Genomic DNA, 14,576 nt, shown 5'->3' with positions numbered 1-14,576 from the left:
AGCCCAGCGCCCAAGCAGGGCCTGCAGCAGGGGGGCCCCTGGGGGGGTGCTGGGCTCTGTCTGGGTCGCCCCCAGCTCCCCGCTCCCCAGGCTCCTTTTGGGTGCTGGCGACGGTGGCCTGTGTGTGAGGAGGGGCCCAGCTCTGCTGGTCCCAAGAGCCCAGGATGGCCGGAAGCGTGCCCAGCCATAGGGTGAGGGCCAGAGAAGGAAGCCAGGACAACAGCAGATAGGACGCTCGGGCTCCAGGTGCCCCCGCAGTTTGCCCTGTGGCCAGGGCCACCCCGGCATCGGCCGTCGGGTGGTCCTGCCCGCTCCTCCCCACACCAAGCGCTCACTCCTGGTGAGGGCGGGTGTGGGCACCGATGGCTTCAAAGGACAAGGCACTGGCAGGGCCTCGACCAGTGACCAGCGGTGACAGCAGGGCAGCCCAGGGCAGGGCCGGCTCAGAGTCGGGGTGCAGCGTCTCAGGAGAGGGGCGGGCCTGGGCCATCTGGGAGCAGATGCCCCGCAGAAACAGAGGCAGGAGAGACGGGGTGGGGAGACAGACCCTGGAGGGAAGGGGAAGCCTGGGGGGCAGGGGCCTCTGTGGAGAGGGGGACCCGGGGCAGAGGGACCTGAGTGGGGAGGGAGCTCCGGGGGTCTCGTCCGCGTCTGGGGGCAGCTCGGCAGGCGTCCTGGGGCTCCTCGGCCCGCCCCAGATCCCTGATGCGCTCAGTGAGGCCGGTCGGGCCCTCTCTCACTTGCTGTGTTTCTTCTGAGACCCTGAAGCTCATCTTGCATTTGTAGCTTTAACCTTTCATCTCGAGAATGCCCCCTGCCCAGCCCCCCAGCACATGTCCCCTGGACCTGTGCCCTCCCTCCTCCAGTCACACAGATGGCCCCGTGAGTCAAGTCCTCTCTGCCCTCGGGGTGACCCTCCCCTGCCCTGTCCTCCTCCACCCAAGTCCCCTCCCCCAGCCCCCTGCTCCAGTCCCCTCCCCCAGCCCACTCCCCCTGTCCCCTCCCCCAGCCCCCTGCCCCAGTCCCCTCCCCTCCCTCAGTCCCCTCCCCCAGCCCCCTGCTCCAGCCCCCTCCCCCAGCCCCCTCCCCTGTCCCCTCCCCAGTCCCCTCCCTCAGTCCCCTCCCTCAGTCCCCTCCCCCAGCCCCCTGCCCCAGGCCGCCCCCAGGTGCCCTTTCCTGGCTGCTGTTCAGGACCTTCTGTGCTCCACTCTGGGGCCTCCAGGGGCCCCAGTCCTGCCCTGGACCCTTTTCCGGAGCCGCTGCACCCAGTCTAGCTGCCTGGGTCCTGATGAACTCCTTACCAGGGGGCCTGGGCCAGGACACAGGGGCCTGGGGTCCAGCGTCGTTCCCTCCCCAAAGGACCCCACCCCACCCGAGCGCCTCGGCCCCCTGGGGCTCTTGGGCCCCCACCCCGCCCACCTCGGCCTCCTGGGCCAGGGTTTGGGCAGGAAGGCAACGTGGTCACAGGTGATGCCCAGGCTCCGGACAAACCTGATGAATTTCCCCCTCAAGTTTGTTCAGCTCTTCCATCGGTCCTGTGAGCAGGAGAGGTGAGCCCTGGGAGGACCTTCCCTCCAGAGCCTGCCTTCTGCTCTCGGGGACCTGCCTTGACCTCCACACAGAGGGCCTGGCTGATGCTGACTGACCGTGCCTCCCATCTGCCTCCTCCTGCCAGTGAGGCTGCTCACCATGGCTCACCTCTGGCTGCCCCTCAGGCCTCCCCTGGCTGCCCTGTGACCTGGGGAGCAGCTCTGGGTCCTTCCTGGGTGGGGGACCCACCTTCCAGGCCCCCAGGGACAGGATATGGACTCAGTGCTTGCAGGGTGGGGCCCGGTGGGGAGAGGTAGGTGGAGGGAAGCGGGTGAGTCTCCCGGATGGAGGGGCTTTGGGGACGGCGTGAGGCTGGGTGAGCGGGGTGGGGAGTCTGGGGTGCCTCAGGAAGGATCCTGTGCCCACATGTTTCCCAAGGGGCCACAACCCTCGGGGGTGCCTGGTGGGTGCTGAAGTCGGGGTGTCCTGGATGAAGTCGGCGTGCCCTGGGTGAAGTTGGGGTGTCCTTGGTGAAGTCAGGGTGGCAAGCCTCGTGGGTACTGAAGTCGGGGTGTCCTGGATGAAATTGGGGTACCATGGATGAAGTCAGGGTGTCCTGGGTGAAGTCAGGCTGTCTTGAAGTTGGGGTATCGTGGGTGAGGTCAGGGTGCCCTGGGTGAAGTCAGGGTGTCCTGGGTGAAGTCGGGGTGTCCTTGGTGAAGTCTGGGTGTCCTGGATGAAGTCAGGGTGCCCTGGGTGAAGTTGGGGTGTCCTGGGTGAAGTCGGGGTGTCCTTGGTGAAGTCTGGGTGTCCTGGATGAAGTCAGGGTGCCCTGGGTGAAGTTGGGGTGTCCTGAGTGAAGTCGGGGTGCCCCGGGTGAAGTCGGGGTGTCCCGGGTGAAGTCGGGGTGTCCTGAGTGAAGTCGGGGTGCCCTGGGTGAAGTTGGGGTGCCCTGAGTGAAGTCGGGGTGCCCTGGGTGAAGTCCCCGTGTCACTGGACCCACCCGTCTACCACCAGCCCCCGCCCGGGCGCCTCCTCCCCCCGCCAAGCTCCGGCTGCACCTGCCTGGCTCCTCCCCACCGGGCGCTGTCGGCCTTCCCACCTGTCTGTACGGGGGTCACCCTAGGTTGCCCTGCCTCCCGGCAGGGGCCCTTGACATCCAGCCTCCCCCAAGCAGAGAGCAGTGATGGGAAAGTGAAGGTCATCCTTGAGCTTGAAGATGGTCGAGGTCATCCTGAATCAGGCGTGGTCCTCCCTGAAGGAGCTGCCCGCTGGGCCAAGGTGGGGAACGTCACCTTTGAAACCGTGGGGGCTGGGGCTGGGCCGGGTCCCGGGAGCCCCGTCCACCCCGCCCGGGCATCCCAGAGCCGGGGACCCTCTCAGCCGACAGAGCCCGTGCTGGGGCTGCCCTGAGGCACCGACCAGGGCCAGAGGCTCCCCGGGGTTGACAGGACAGGCCGACCCTGGCCTCCCTGAGCCGCGGTCTCTTCCTATGTAAGGAGGCATGGAGATGTTCCCGCCTCCCCAGGGCTCCACGGGTCCCATCTGCCTGCTCTCACCCTCTTCCCTCCATCCTGGCAGCTCCAGGACCCTCAGGCCGGGTGCCCTCTCACCCCATCCGCCTCAGCTTGTGCCCAGGACAGATCTGGAGAGGCCCGCTGGGGCCCCGGGGAGATGGAAGCCCTGGAGCTGGCTGGGGCCCAGGGCCTGGCTCTGCACGCTCCCAGCAGGATGATGCCACCCACTGGGGCCCCAGACTCCTTTCCTGAGAGGCCTGGGCGGCGGCTGCCCTGGTGGGGGGCCGTGGGTCCCTCTGCCCAGCCTGCCCCGTTCTGGGTTCTGATCCCAGATGGGGTGGGGCCGGGCCCCTGCTGAGACCGCCAGTTTGTGCTAGGGTCCCTGGCCTGGCTTCTTGACACTCCGCTGCCCCCACCCCTGACCCCACAGTCTGAGCAGTCAGCACGCCATCCTAGACATCTGGGTCTCGTGGGCCAGGACAGCAGCTGGGAGCTACAGCCGGGCCTGGGGGCATCACATCCAGCACCGGAGCTAAGGACAACCTGTGCCCAGCTGGACGGCCACCCTGGAACACGTGTCCGCCCGTCCTGGTCTGGCGGGCACAGCCGTGGCCCAGCCACCCACGCTGGGAGACGGCCCAGCCGTGCTCTGGTCCTGGGGGGCAGGTGGGTGGTGGAGACGGACTGTGCCGGGCCGGCCGGGCACTGACCCACTCTGCACCGAGGTTGGGGCTCAGCCAGAGCTGCCTGCGGCCACCGCCCTGTTCTCCAGCCCCACCCCCCAGGCCCAGCGGAGTGGCAAGGGCCGCTGCCCCCATCCCACCCCCTGCCCCGTGGTGGCTGCTGGCTGGCCATGGAGGGCCTTCCCCTCCCCTAGTCCTGAAACGGGTGCCCCTGGTGAGGTAGACCCAGCCGGGGCCCCTGAGGGACCACAGGCTGCTCTCTTGGCAGAGCACTGCTGGGGGCTGGGAGGAACCTGGGAGTTTCTGTGCTCAGGGCTCGGTGCCTGGACTCCGGGGGGCACCCTCACCCAGAGAGCTTGTCCCTGCACCCCCAGGCGCAGCACCAGCTCTCAGCCGGGCTGAGCCGTCCTCACCGTTCCCGAGTCCCGGCTGGCCTCTGCTCACACGCCCGAGGGCCCTGCCCTCAGCCGCCCACTCCCTGGCCTGCTCCAGAAACCTGGGGTCCCCTCAGGAGCAGGGGCCTCGGGCAGCCTGGCCTGTGAGGGGAGCTGCAGCCCCTCGGCTGGGGGCTGGGGGCTCGGCCGTGCCCCGGGCTGGCCATTTGCCTGAGCTCAGGGCACCCAGAGAGCCGGAAGAACCTCGTTCCTGGTGTGTCTGGGGGGCATTTGAGAGAGAGCAGCAGCGAGGGCCCAAGTAGAGCACAAGGTTGGGGGGGTCTCTCGGCCGGCCGAAGCCGTGTCCTCCCTCCCCCACCCACAGACACCTGTGCCCCCAGGTCCCGCGCAGCCCTGGGTTCCCAGGCCTTCGAACTCGGGCTGAGTCACACCCCCACTCCCCCGGGCCCAGCGAGCAGACTGGGGAGCTTGTCCCTAGAATAGATCTCCCTGCAGGCATCTAGACCATATCCTGTGGGTCCTGTTTCTCTGCAGAACACACCGGGGCTTGTAGACAACCCGGAGTGGAGCGGGTGGTGGCTGACTTCTGACCCTGGGGCTCTGGGCCAGCACAGAGGAGGAGCTGCTGCGTGGAGGGGTGGGCCTGGGGGTGCAAGCAGCCGGGGTGCTCTGCGGGGCCGTGAGGACCAAGGATTAGTTAGACAGTAGAATATGAGAGCCAAATGCTGAGATTCAGGAAAGACTAAGAACAAGGAGGAAGCCCGGGATGATTGCTCAAGACACGAGGAAGCGCAAATCAACAGGGCAGGAAGGGGGGAAAGCCCACAGACACTCAGAGGAGAAGGAGAGAGAGCTTCCTCGAAAAAACGGGGAATTTCCCAGCAGACCCACCAAGGGATTCAGGAAGAACAGCGAGCAGAGGCAGCCTCCGTCCACAAAGCTTCCTGCTGGCGGGCCCGGGGGCTCACTGACTCGCGCCTCCTGAGCCTGTTTGCAGTGTTTGAACAGTAAGATTTTAAAAAGTAAAAACTTTAGAATTGTTTTAGATTTACAGAAGACTGGTGAAGATGGTACAGAGGGGTCCCGTAAAGCCCCCAGTTCAGTTCAGTTCAGTTCAGTCGCTCGGTCATGTCCGACTCTGAGACACCGTGGACTGCAGCACACCAGGCCGCCCTGTCCATCCCTCCCGGAGTTCACCCACACTCCTGCCCATCGAGCCCCGAGCCCGTTATTAACGTGTCACGTCAGTGCAGAGCACTGGTCACAGGTAACGAACGAACGCTAACACACTGTTAACCGAAGTCTGTGCTTTATCCCACAGCTTCCCTGACGGCTGAGCAGTGAAGAATCCACCTGCTGTGCAAGAGACACAGGAGACTCAGCTCGACCCCCAGGCAGGACGGTCCCCTGGAGGAGGGCTCAACTCCCGGGCAGGATGGTCCCCTGGAGGAGGGCACGACCCTCAGGCAGGACGGTCCCCTGGAGGAGGGCTCAACCCCCTGGCAGGACGGTCCCCTGGAGGAGGGCACGACCCCTGGGCAGGATGGTCCCCTGGAGGAGGGCACGGCAACCCGTGGGTCAGGACGGTCCCCTGGAGGGGGGCATGGCAGCCCGTGGGTCATGACGGTCCCCTGGAGGGTGAAATGGCAACCCGTGGGTCAGGATGATCCCCTGGAGGGGGAAATGGCAACCCGCTCCAGTGTTCTTGCCTGGAGAATCCCACGGACAGAAGATCCTGTGGGCTACAGTCTGTGGGGTCCCAAAGGGTTGGACGCAGCTGAGCACGGATGTGGATATCCTACTTTCTCAGTTTCCCCAATCTTCCTTTCCTGTCCCATGTGACGGCTGACAATCACAGCTCCTCGGACGCTCTGGGCTGTGACTGTTCACACACTCGCCCCTGGCCTTCCCTGAGCTTGACGGTTGCAGGCTTGGGGAGGGGTCTTGTAGGCTGCCCCTCTGCTGGGATTGGGCGGAGAACCCAGCACGACTGTGGCTTAGACGAGACCCAAGTCTGTTTCTCTCTGATGTAAAAGCCCGGAGGTGGCGGCTGGAGCCCAGGAGGCGCCTGGCGGCTCTCGGACCCTCCCGCGGCTCATCAGCTCTGTGGGTGGCCTCTGCCGTGCGCTGCGGGCTCAGTCCTCCCCACACCAGCGCCGAGGATGGGCCAGGGCGCGCCTCTCTCAGAAGGCTTCTGGGGAGGTGCGGAAGTCACCACAGGTCTCTGGTGCAGACTGGCCACGTGGCCGCGACCCGCTGCCCAGAGCGCAGAAGCCACAGCCTCTGCATCCGTGGCTGTTGCCAGCTCCCTTGGGCCTCGCCAGGACGCAGCTGTGTCGACGGGGGCCCCAGGCCTGAGGGCCTAGCACCCCTTCTCTGGTCCGGCAGCCCCTAGTCCTGGAGCCTGTTCTCTGCGTTCTGTGGCCGATTTGCCCCGGCCTCTGAGTTCAGACGCCGCGCAGGCCTGGAACTCAGGACACCCCCCACCCCTCCACGTGCGTCAGTGTCCTCTGGGCTGTGACTCCGTGGCTCCCGGGTATCAGGCCCTCCAGGTGCACCCTGGCCCCTGGCTAGGCCACGCTGGGGGCAGTGCAGGCTTCCCCGTGCAGCGGCCAGCTGGGCTCCCACACTGGGCAGAGGTGAGGTGGGACGGGCCATCGTGGAAGGGTCAGCCAAGGCCTGTCTCAGTGGCACTTGGATGAGGTCCTTGGGGCACCCGAGGTTAGAGGGGCAGAGTTGCCAGATCTTGGGGGAGGTAAAGGGGGCTGTGTGGGGGTGCTGGGGCTCCCTTGGCCTGCAGCAGGAGCAGAAAGGAGACAGCGGGGTCCCGGGGTGGACGTGAACCAGGCCTGGCGTCAGGACACAGATGGTGGCAGAGTGGGCTGGAGGCCTGTGCCCAGGGCTCACTGGGCCCCAACGCAGAGGAACAGGTTCTTTGGAGGCTGCAGACGGGGAGGCTGGGGTGGGCATGGGGCCCTGGGACCAGGAGGACCGCGGGCTGCGGGCCTCGAGGAAGAGACTGGGCCCTGAGATCCGAGATCAAGGGAGGTCAGAGGTTATGGCCCAGAGCAGGGCTGTGGGCAGCAGGACCCAGGCCCTGCCCACTCCCGGGCAGGTGGCTCTTCCTGAGTGAGGAGCCTGGCCTCCGCCCCCAGCTGCCTCGGGGCTGCCCGGACACTCACGCCGGGACCCCGCCTGGCCGTGAAGGGAGGCTGAGACACTGGCTCAGCCCTAAGGGAGGCTGGACCAGCCGGGGTGGGGGCAGCGGGGAGGCTGAGCGGCGGGCTTGGTGGGGTCTCACTGCCCGGCTTGGTCCCCGTGGCCGAGATGTGGGCTCAGAGCTCTGGCCGGCCGGCCACAGCCAGGCCCTCAGCCCTGAGGTCCTCTGACCTCAAGCAGGGCTGAGCGCGGCGGGGCCGTGGACGGGGCCCTGCTGGAAGGATTCAGGTCTCAGTCCTGGACGCAGAGCGGCCTCCCCAGCCCACGGCTCCGGCCAAAGTCCTCGGTGCTGGCCCAGTCGTGGCCCTGCTGCGGAGGGAAGGACCCTGACCTGGGCTCCCCAGGGTGGGTTGGCGTGGGGGGCTCTGCCTACCCCCAGCTCCCTGTGGTTCGTCCTTGGCCTGGCCAGCAGCAGCCACAGGAAGGGCAAGGGAAGGCCTCGTCCCTTAGCACTGACCAGATGGATGCAAACACAGCTTCAGAACACAGGGCCCTTTGAGGGTGACGGCCAGACCTCCTGGAGCCCAGGCGGAGCAAGACCCTCGTCTCTGCCTGGGGGGCTGTGGGCTCAGGGCCGTCCTTCCTTCCCTTCTCCCGGGCTCAGAGCCAAGGTGGGTCAGCCCCACCTCCTACTAGGCATGGGCCCTCGCCCCCTTCCTGGGGAGACACACGCACGCATACACCTACAAGTGTGCACACACACACACCTGCTCACACACACCCAGGTGCACACGGCCGCTCGTCCTTCACTCAGAGCTACCGGGTCTGCAATTCTGGGGTGCACATCCCGCAGCCCTTCCCCTGCCCCTTTGCTTCCTCCCCTCCTGGGAGCTGCGTGTGTCTGTGTGTGTGTAGGGTGCGTGTGCATGTGTGTGCACGTGCCTCCTCACCACCAGGCTGGTTACCCTAGGGGATGACGTGGTTCCTCCCCCAACCAGCCAGGGGAGGGACAGGCGTGGGGTGCCCCTACCCACTCCCAGAATCAAACAAGTCTGGGGTCTGGGCTCACAGCATCTTGGTCTGTGAAACCAGCATGGGGGTGAGAAGAGGGCAGCACCCACACCCCAAGCCAGGCACCCACGCCACACCCCCGCCCCGCCTGCGCCCACACCCGGCGCCCCACCCATGCCCCGCCCACGCCCCACCCTGCGCCCACGCCCCCACTACCCCCATGCCCCGCGCCCATGCCCCACCCACGCCGTGCCCACACCCCGCGCATGCTGCGCCCTGCGCCCCATGCCCCGTGCCCCCGTCCTGCACCCATGCCCTCCCACGCCCAGCGCCCACGCCCCGCTCTCAGGGCTCAGCTGTCTCCGGAGGCCTGGTCCTGGATGGGGGCACTCCCTGCCTCGGAGTCACCCTGTCCCCTCGGCCCAAGCAGGGTGGGCATGAATGCCACTTGGTGCTGTGGGATCCAGGGGCACACAGGGACCCCCCCCCAAGGCCTTGTGGGGGTGAGACGTGACCCAGGCCCTAGGACGCAGGGGAAGGAGGGTGTGGGGCCCCCGAGACCAGGCTAGCCGGACACACCAGAGTGGGGTCGCTTCTGGGACCACTGCGGCCTCACACTGGTCTCCCCAGCCCACCTGCCCAGCCTTCCCCGGGGGGCAGCCAGGGGACCCCGCCATGTGCAGCCACCTCAGGGGACATCTGCTGTCCAGGGGCTCCAGTAACTGCTGGAGTGGAAAAAACCCGACTCCCGGCTAATCCGCCCAGACCTAAGAAATACAATAACTTCCTTCAAAACAAAACAGCTTCCCGCCACAGCATTCCTGCCTGAGCCACCCGAGCAGCCTGCCTGCGGGGTGATCATCCTGAAGAAACACAAGAGACAGCCTGTCTGCGGACGCAGGCACGCCGGTGCACACGTGTGCATGCGTGTCTGGGTGCGTGCACTCGGTGGAAATGATGTTTGCACCCTCCTATCCCCAGCACCCAGGGAACTGTGGCCTCCTCACCAGGGAAGGGAGGTGGCCCTCAGACCCCCCGGGATCCTACGGGCAGTTCCCTGGGCTGGATCTGCGGTGCCCAGAGCCAAGACCCTCCCCGAGTCCACCGCCATTTCCCGTCCAAGAGAACACCAGGGGGGTCCCCAGATGGCTGCCCGGGAGGAGCCCTGCTGTGCGGGCAGCCACGGATGATGGGTGACGTTGGACACCTTGACATCCAGCCGGGGACCCTGCTGGCTGAGCTCTGGCCGCCTGGCACCCTGGCCTCGCCAGCCTTCAGCAAGCCCCCCCAGGGAGGAAAGAAGGGGTATGAATGCTCCGGGGTGCTCTGGGGCTGGGGGCAGGAGGGCTCTACCTGCTGAGCGGGGGCCTGTTCTCCCTCCCAGGGTCTGTCTGTTCTTCTGGCTCCTGGGAACTGGTCAGCTTGCATGGGGCAGGGGCGGCAGGGGGAGCCTGGCTTGTCAGCCCCGCACTTCCCTCCATGTTGGGAGTCCAGGCCGCCCCGCCTGGCTCCCAGGTCAGGTCAAGGGTCTGCAGAAGGGTCAGCATGGTGGGGGCCCCTTTCCAGGACAAGACTGGCCTGGAGGCCTCACCCTGCCCTGTTCCTGGGGACCTGCCCCATGGCCACCCAGGGGTGCACAGGCCCCTCACAGAGCTCCCCACACAGGCTGCCCCTTCTGTCTTCCCAGCAGAGGCATCTGGAGGACTCCCCACGGTCTCCCTGCCACAGCTGGACGGGGTGCCCCCACAGTAAGCGGGATCCTCAGTCACGTGGCATCACCCTCCCTGGGGGCCCTGTGTCCTCACTGTGTGTTTGGGAGCCAAGGGGTGACTCCTGGGGAGTCAGGCAACCAAGCCCAGGTTGCACTTTGTTGGGGGGTGGCTACTGGGAAAGGTGCTTCCCCGGGGCCAGCATGGGCCCAGGAGGGAAGGCGGGCGGCGGGTGCTCCTGCTCAGCTCTGCACCCACAGATCCGGTCCCCCAGGACCCGAACACCCCAGCCCACCCCGTTCCTGTCTCAGGAAACAGGCAGCGTCAGCTCTGGAGGCCCCCAGGGTCTGGTCCCTGGCCAGCAGGCCCAGATGGTGCTGGGGGCTCTGGGGCCAGGATCAGACTTGATCCTGCCGCCCACAGGGCCTGGGCCCGGGCCCACAGTGGGCCAGCTGCACAGCTCCAGCCTGCAGCCTCCCAAGTTCCCCCCAGGGCACAACATTCCAGGACGGGCCCTTCCTGTCCTGTCCTCCCCGTTCCCCCGCCTCAGGGACCAGAGGGGGGCCCCCCCGGCCTCACACAGCCCCCGCCCCCGTGCCCAGGCCCGCCCTGCGCCCAGGCCCGCCCCTCCTGACGCTTCCTCACCCTGTGCCTGCTCACGGGGTGGGGGCCACACGAGGGGCGAGTGGGCCAGGCACCTGCCTCCCACCTTGTCCCAAGGCCACTTGGGTCCAGTGGTCTGGCCACGTCGAGCGGGCCCATATCCACCGTCCAGGCCCGTGGGGCGCCTACCCGGGCCCTGGCATCCTGCCCAGAAGGAAGCAGGCAGGGCGGCCCTGCCGCGGACGCCACGTCCACAGGCCCTGTGCCTGATCTGTGGGCTGGCTTCCCAGGGGGGCCAACGGCAGTGACCACAGGGCAGCGCCCGGGGGACCCCTTCTGTCTCGAGGGACGCGGGGTTGTGTTCCACCCGGGAGCGAGCCTAAGGCACCACCTCCCCAAGAGCCAGGGGACACCAACAGGAGTGCAGGGGTCCCGGTCATCAACACTTCCTGTGGCCGCCTCCTGTCCAGGCAGCTTGCAGCCCGGCTCCCCTCCAGGGACACAGTAACTGAACTAGAGGCTGTGACAGCCCCTGGGCCAGGGATGGGGCTCTAGACCCAGTCGTGGGGGAAAGTGGGTTTCTGTACAGGAGGGCCGGGAGGGCAGTGGGGAAGCACGGAGCTCCCAAAGGGCCCCCTGGGACGCCCACACCTGCAGGAGAGGCGGGCGGGACCACGCCCAGCACAGGCGCGGCTGCCCGGACACTGAGGGGCAGGTTCGTCCATCAGGTGCAAACCCGGGCTGATGAAGGGCAGGAGAAGTGGAGCGGCTGCAGAGAAAGCAGGGTCCCCGGGGTTGACGGCCTCCCAGCCCAAATCCGGACCTAGAACCAGGCAGCTGGCCCTGGGGCCCGGCCCTTGCTGGTGTTTCCTTCCTGTTTCTCCTTCCTCCTGTTAGCCTTCTACATCCATGTCCTTGGAGATTAACTTTACAGGTTTTTTTTTTAAAAAAACAGAGCCTTCAGTGGGCCTGTGGCCAACAGCAGGAAGCAGGTGGTTCCGCGGGGACCCGGCAGCCCCGCAGCTGAGGAGAAAGGGGCACCTCCTCAGCTGTGCAGGGACCCCGGTTTCCTACGGGGGAGATCGCCCTTCCCCACTGCTGTCGGAAGTTCGCGTGTGCCTGGGAGACAGTGGAAAGGCCCCGCACAGGCGCCCCGTTCATCAGTGAGGTGCCTTTCATGCAAACCTGCCCTCTCTGCCGTTTATTCGGAGGAGCTTCACCCCTCGAGCAGGTCTTCTCTGATGCTGGCCTGACGATGGTTTGGCCGGGGATTGCCCTGGGGGTGGAGGCTCTCCCTCGCCGGCCCCTCCCCCTGGCCTGCCCTCCCAGCCTGGCCCGGTGGCAGCGGGGATCCCGAGGAGCGCCCCCCACTCCCGCACCTCGAGTCCTGGCAAGTGCAGCAGCCGTGGGGTTGGGGGTCCGGTCTGCAGTTCTAGGGGACACGGTAGCCCTCCCCGCTTTCTGTGTTCTCGTGTGACAGTTTAGTAGGTATTTTGTTTTGGACTTTGCTCATTTCATCTAAACTTTCCCTTTGGGCGTGTGACGGTGCCCGTGATGCCCTCTCGTGAGCCTGGATGGTCTCTGGCAGTGCTGTGCAGCCTGGCGGTGCGTGCTGCCTATCTCCTTCCTCGGGCAGCCTTGCCCGCCGTCCGTCCACTTGACCGCTGCAGGAACCGCCGGGGACTTTGCTGTCTGCTCTGCTGTTTTTCCGTTTGGTCCTGGCCCGACTGCCTTATTTCCTCCTGAGACGCCCTCGGGGCGAGCTGCCGTTTTCTCCACTTCCTGACCGAGGCGGTTAACCCTTCCCCCTTCCCCTCCGCTAACACGTGCAGGGGCGGCTGCGGGGCGGGGCGGGGGGGGGCCCTCCCCCCCCAACACCCCACACCCCTTCCCCACCCCTCCACCCCCACCCTGCCAGCCCCAGGGATGGGGCACTAGCTTTGACATAAAGTGTTTTCTAAAGTGTTTAGTGAAAAATATCTTCAGGGTCTCCCTCGTGGCTAAGTGGTAAAGAATCCGCCTGCCAATGCGGGAGACATGAGCTCGATCCCTGGTCCAGGAAGATCCCGTGGGCTGCAGAGCAACTGAGCCCGGGAGCCGGAACTGTCGACCCCACGTGCCTAGAGCCCCTGCTCCGCAACCAGAGAGTAACACCCACACTCCACAACCGAGAAAGCCCTTGCAGCAACCAAGACCCAGCACAGCCAGAAATAAAGAAATAAAGTTAGACAATTTCTGATTTCCACCTCATTTCCTCTTTAATTGCTCACCAACTATTTAGAAGAACTTTTTCCCCTCCTTTTTTCCTTTTTAAAATTGAACTATAGGTAATTTATAATGTTCTTAGAAGAACATTTCTTAATTACCAGACCTGCAGAGATGTTTTTAAAAGAAGATTTGATTTACAATATGTTTGTGTTGTGGTCAGACAAAAATTTAAAAAAATTGTTTTGGCCGTGCCGACTGTGGGGTCTTAGTTTTCCCACCAGAGATTGAAGCCCTTGCAGTGGAAACGTGGAGTCTCAGCCACTGGAGCACCAGGGAGGTCCCCTACTCCTCCATTTAATCCTTATGTGTATGGAAACTCGCTTTGTGGTCTAGTAGTTGGTTAACTTTTGTAAATACCCACATCAACTAGATGTATCGGTCATAGTAAAACCTGTAACTGAACTGAGCTGAAGTGAAAACTGTGAACCCGAGATGCCCATCAGTGGGCAGATGTATGACCGACTTTTGGTACATCTGTGAGGTTAAGCACTCAGTTCAGTCACTCAGTTGTGTCCGACTCTTTTCGACCCCAGGGACTGCAGCATGCCAGGCCTCCGTGTCCATCACCAACTTCCACGGCTTGCTCAAGCTCATGTCCATCAAGTCAGTGATGCCATCCAACCATCTCATCCTCTGTCATCCCCTTCTCCTCCTGCCCTCAATCTTTCTCAGCATCAGGGTCTTTTCCAGTGAGTCAGTTCTTCCCATCAGGTGGCCAAAGTATTGGAGCTTCAGCTTCAGCATCAGTCCTTCCAATGACTGTTCAGGACTGAGTCCCTTTACGATTGACTGGTTGATTTCCTTGCAGTCCAAGGGACTCTCAAGAGTCTTGTCCAACACCACAGTTCAAAAGCATCAATTCTTTGGCATTCAGCATTCTTTATAGTCCAACTCTCACATCCATACATGACTACTGGCAAAACCATGACTTTGATTAGATGGACCTTTGTCAGCAAAGTAATGTCTCTGCTTTTTAACATGCTGTCTAGGTTGGTCATAGCTTTTCTTCAAAGGAGCATGAGTCTTTTCATTTCATGGCTGCAGTCACCATCTGCAACAATTTTGGAGCCCAAGAAAACAAAGTCTATCACTGTTTCCACTGTTTCCCCATCTATTTGCATGAAGTGATGGGACCAGATGCCATGATCTTAGTTTTCTGAATGTTGAGTTTTAAGCCAACTTTTTCACTCTCCTCTTACACTTTCATGAAGAGGCTCTTCAGTTCCTCTTTGCTTTCTGCCATAAGGGTGGTGTCACCTGCGTATCTGAGGTTATTGATATTTCTTCCAGCAATATCCCAATATTCCACGAGATTCCAGCGTGTGCTTCATCCAGCCCAGCATTTCACAAGATGTACTCTGCATATAAGTTAAATAAGCAGTGTGACAATATACAGCCTTAGTGTACTCCTTTATCAATTGGGAACCAGTCTGTCCAGTTCCAACTGTTGCTTCTTGACCTGCATACAGGTTTCTCAGGAGGCAGGTCAGGTGGTCTGGTATGCCCATCTCTCAGCAACAAAAAGGGATGGACCATTGATTCAAGCAACCATGTGGATGCATCACAAGCTCATTTTTTCTCAGTGAAGGAAGGCAATAAAAGCGTTTGCTCTGTGTGTTTCCACTGAGATGAGACTAGAAAATGCAAACTCACCTGTGATAACAGCCGTGCCTGTGGGGCGAGGGACTCAGGGAAACTTTT

The sequence above is a fragment of the Bos indicus x Bos taurus genome, chromosome 11 (genome assembly GCF_003369695.1).
Source record: "Bos indicus x Bos taurus breed Angus x Brahman F1 hybrid chromosome 11, Bos_hybrid_MaternalHap_v2.0, whole genome shotgun sequence".
Taxonomy (NCBI): domain Eukaryota; kingdom Metazoa; phylum Chordata; class Mammalia; order Artiodactyla; family Bovidae; genus Bos; species Bos indicus x Bos taurus.
This window is presented reverse-complemented; position numbering follows the sequence as displayed.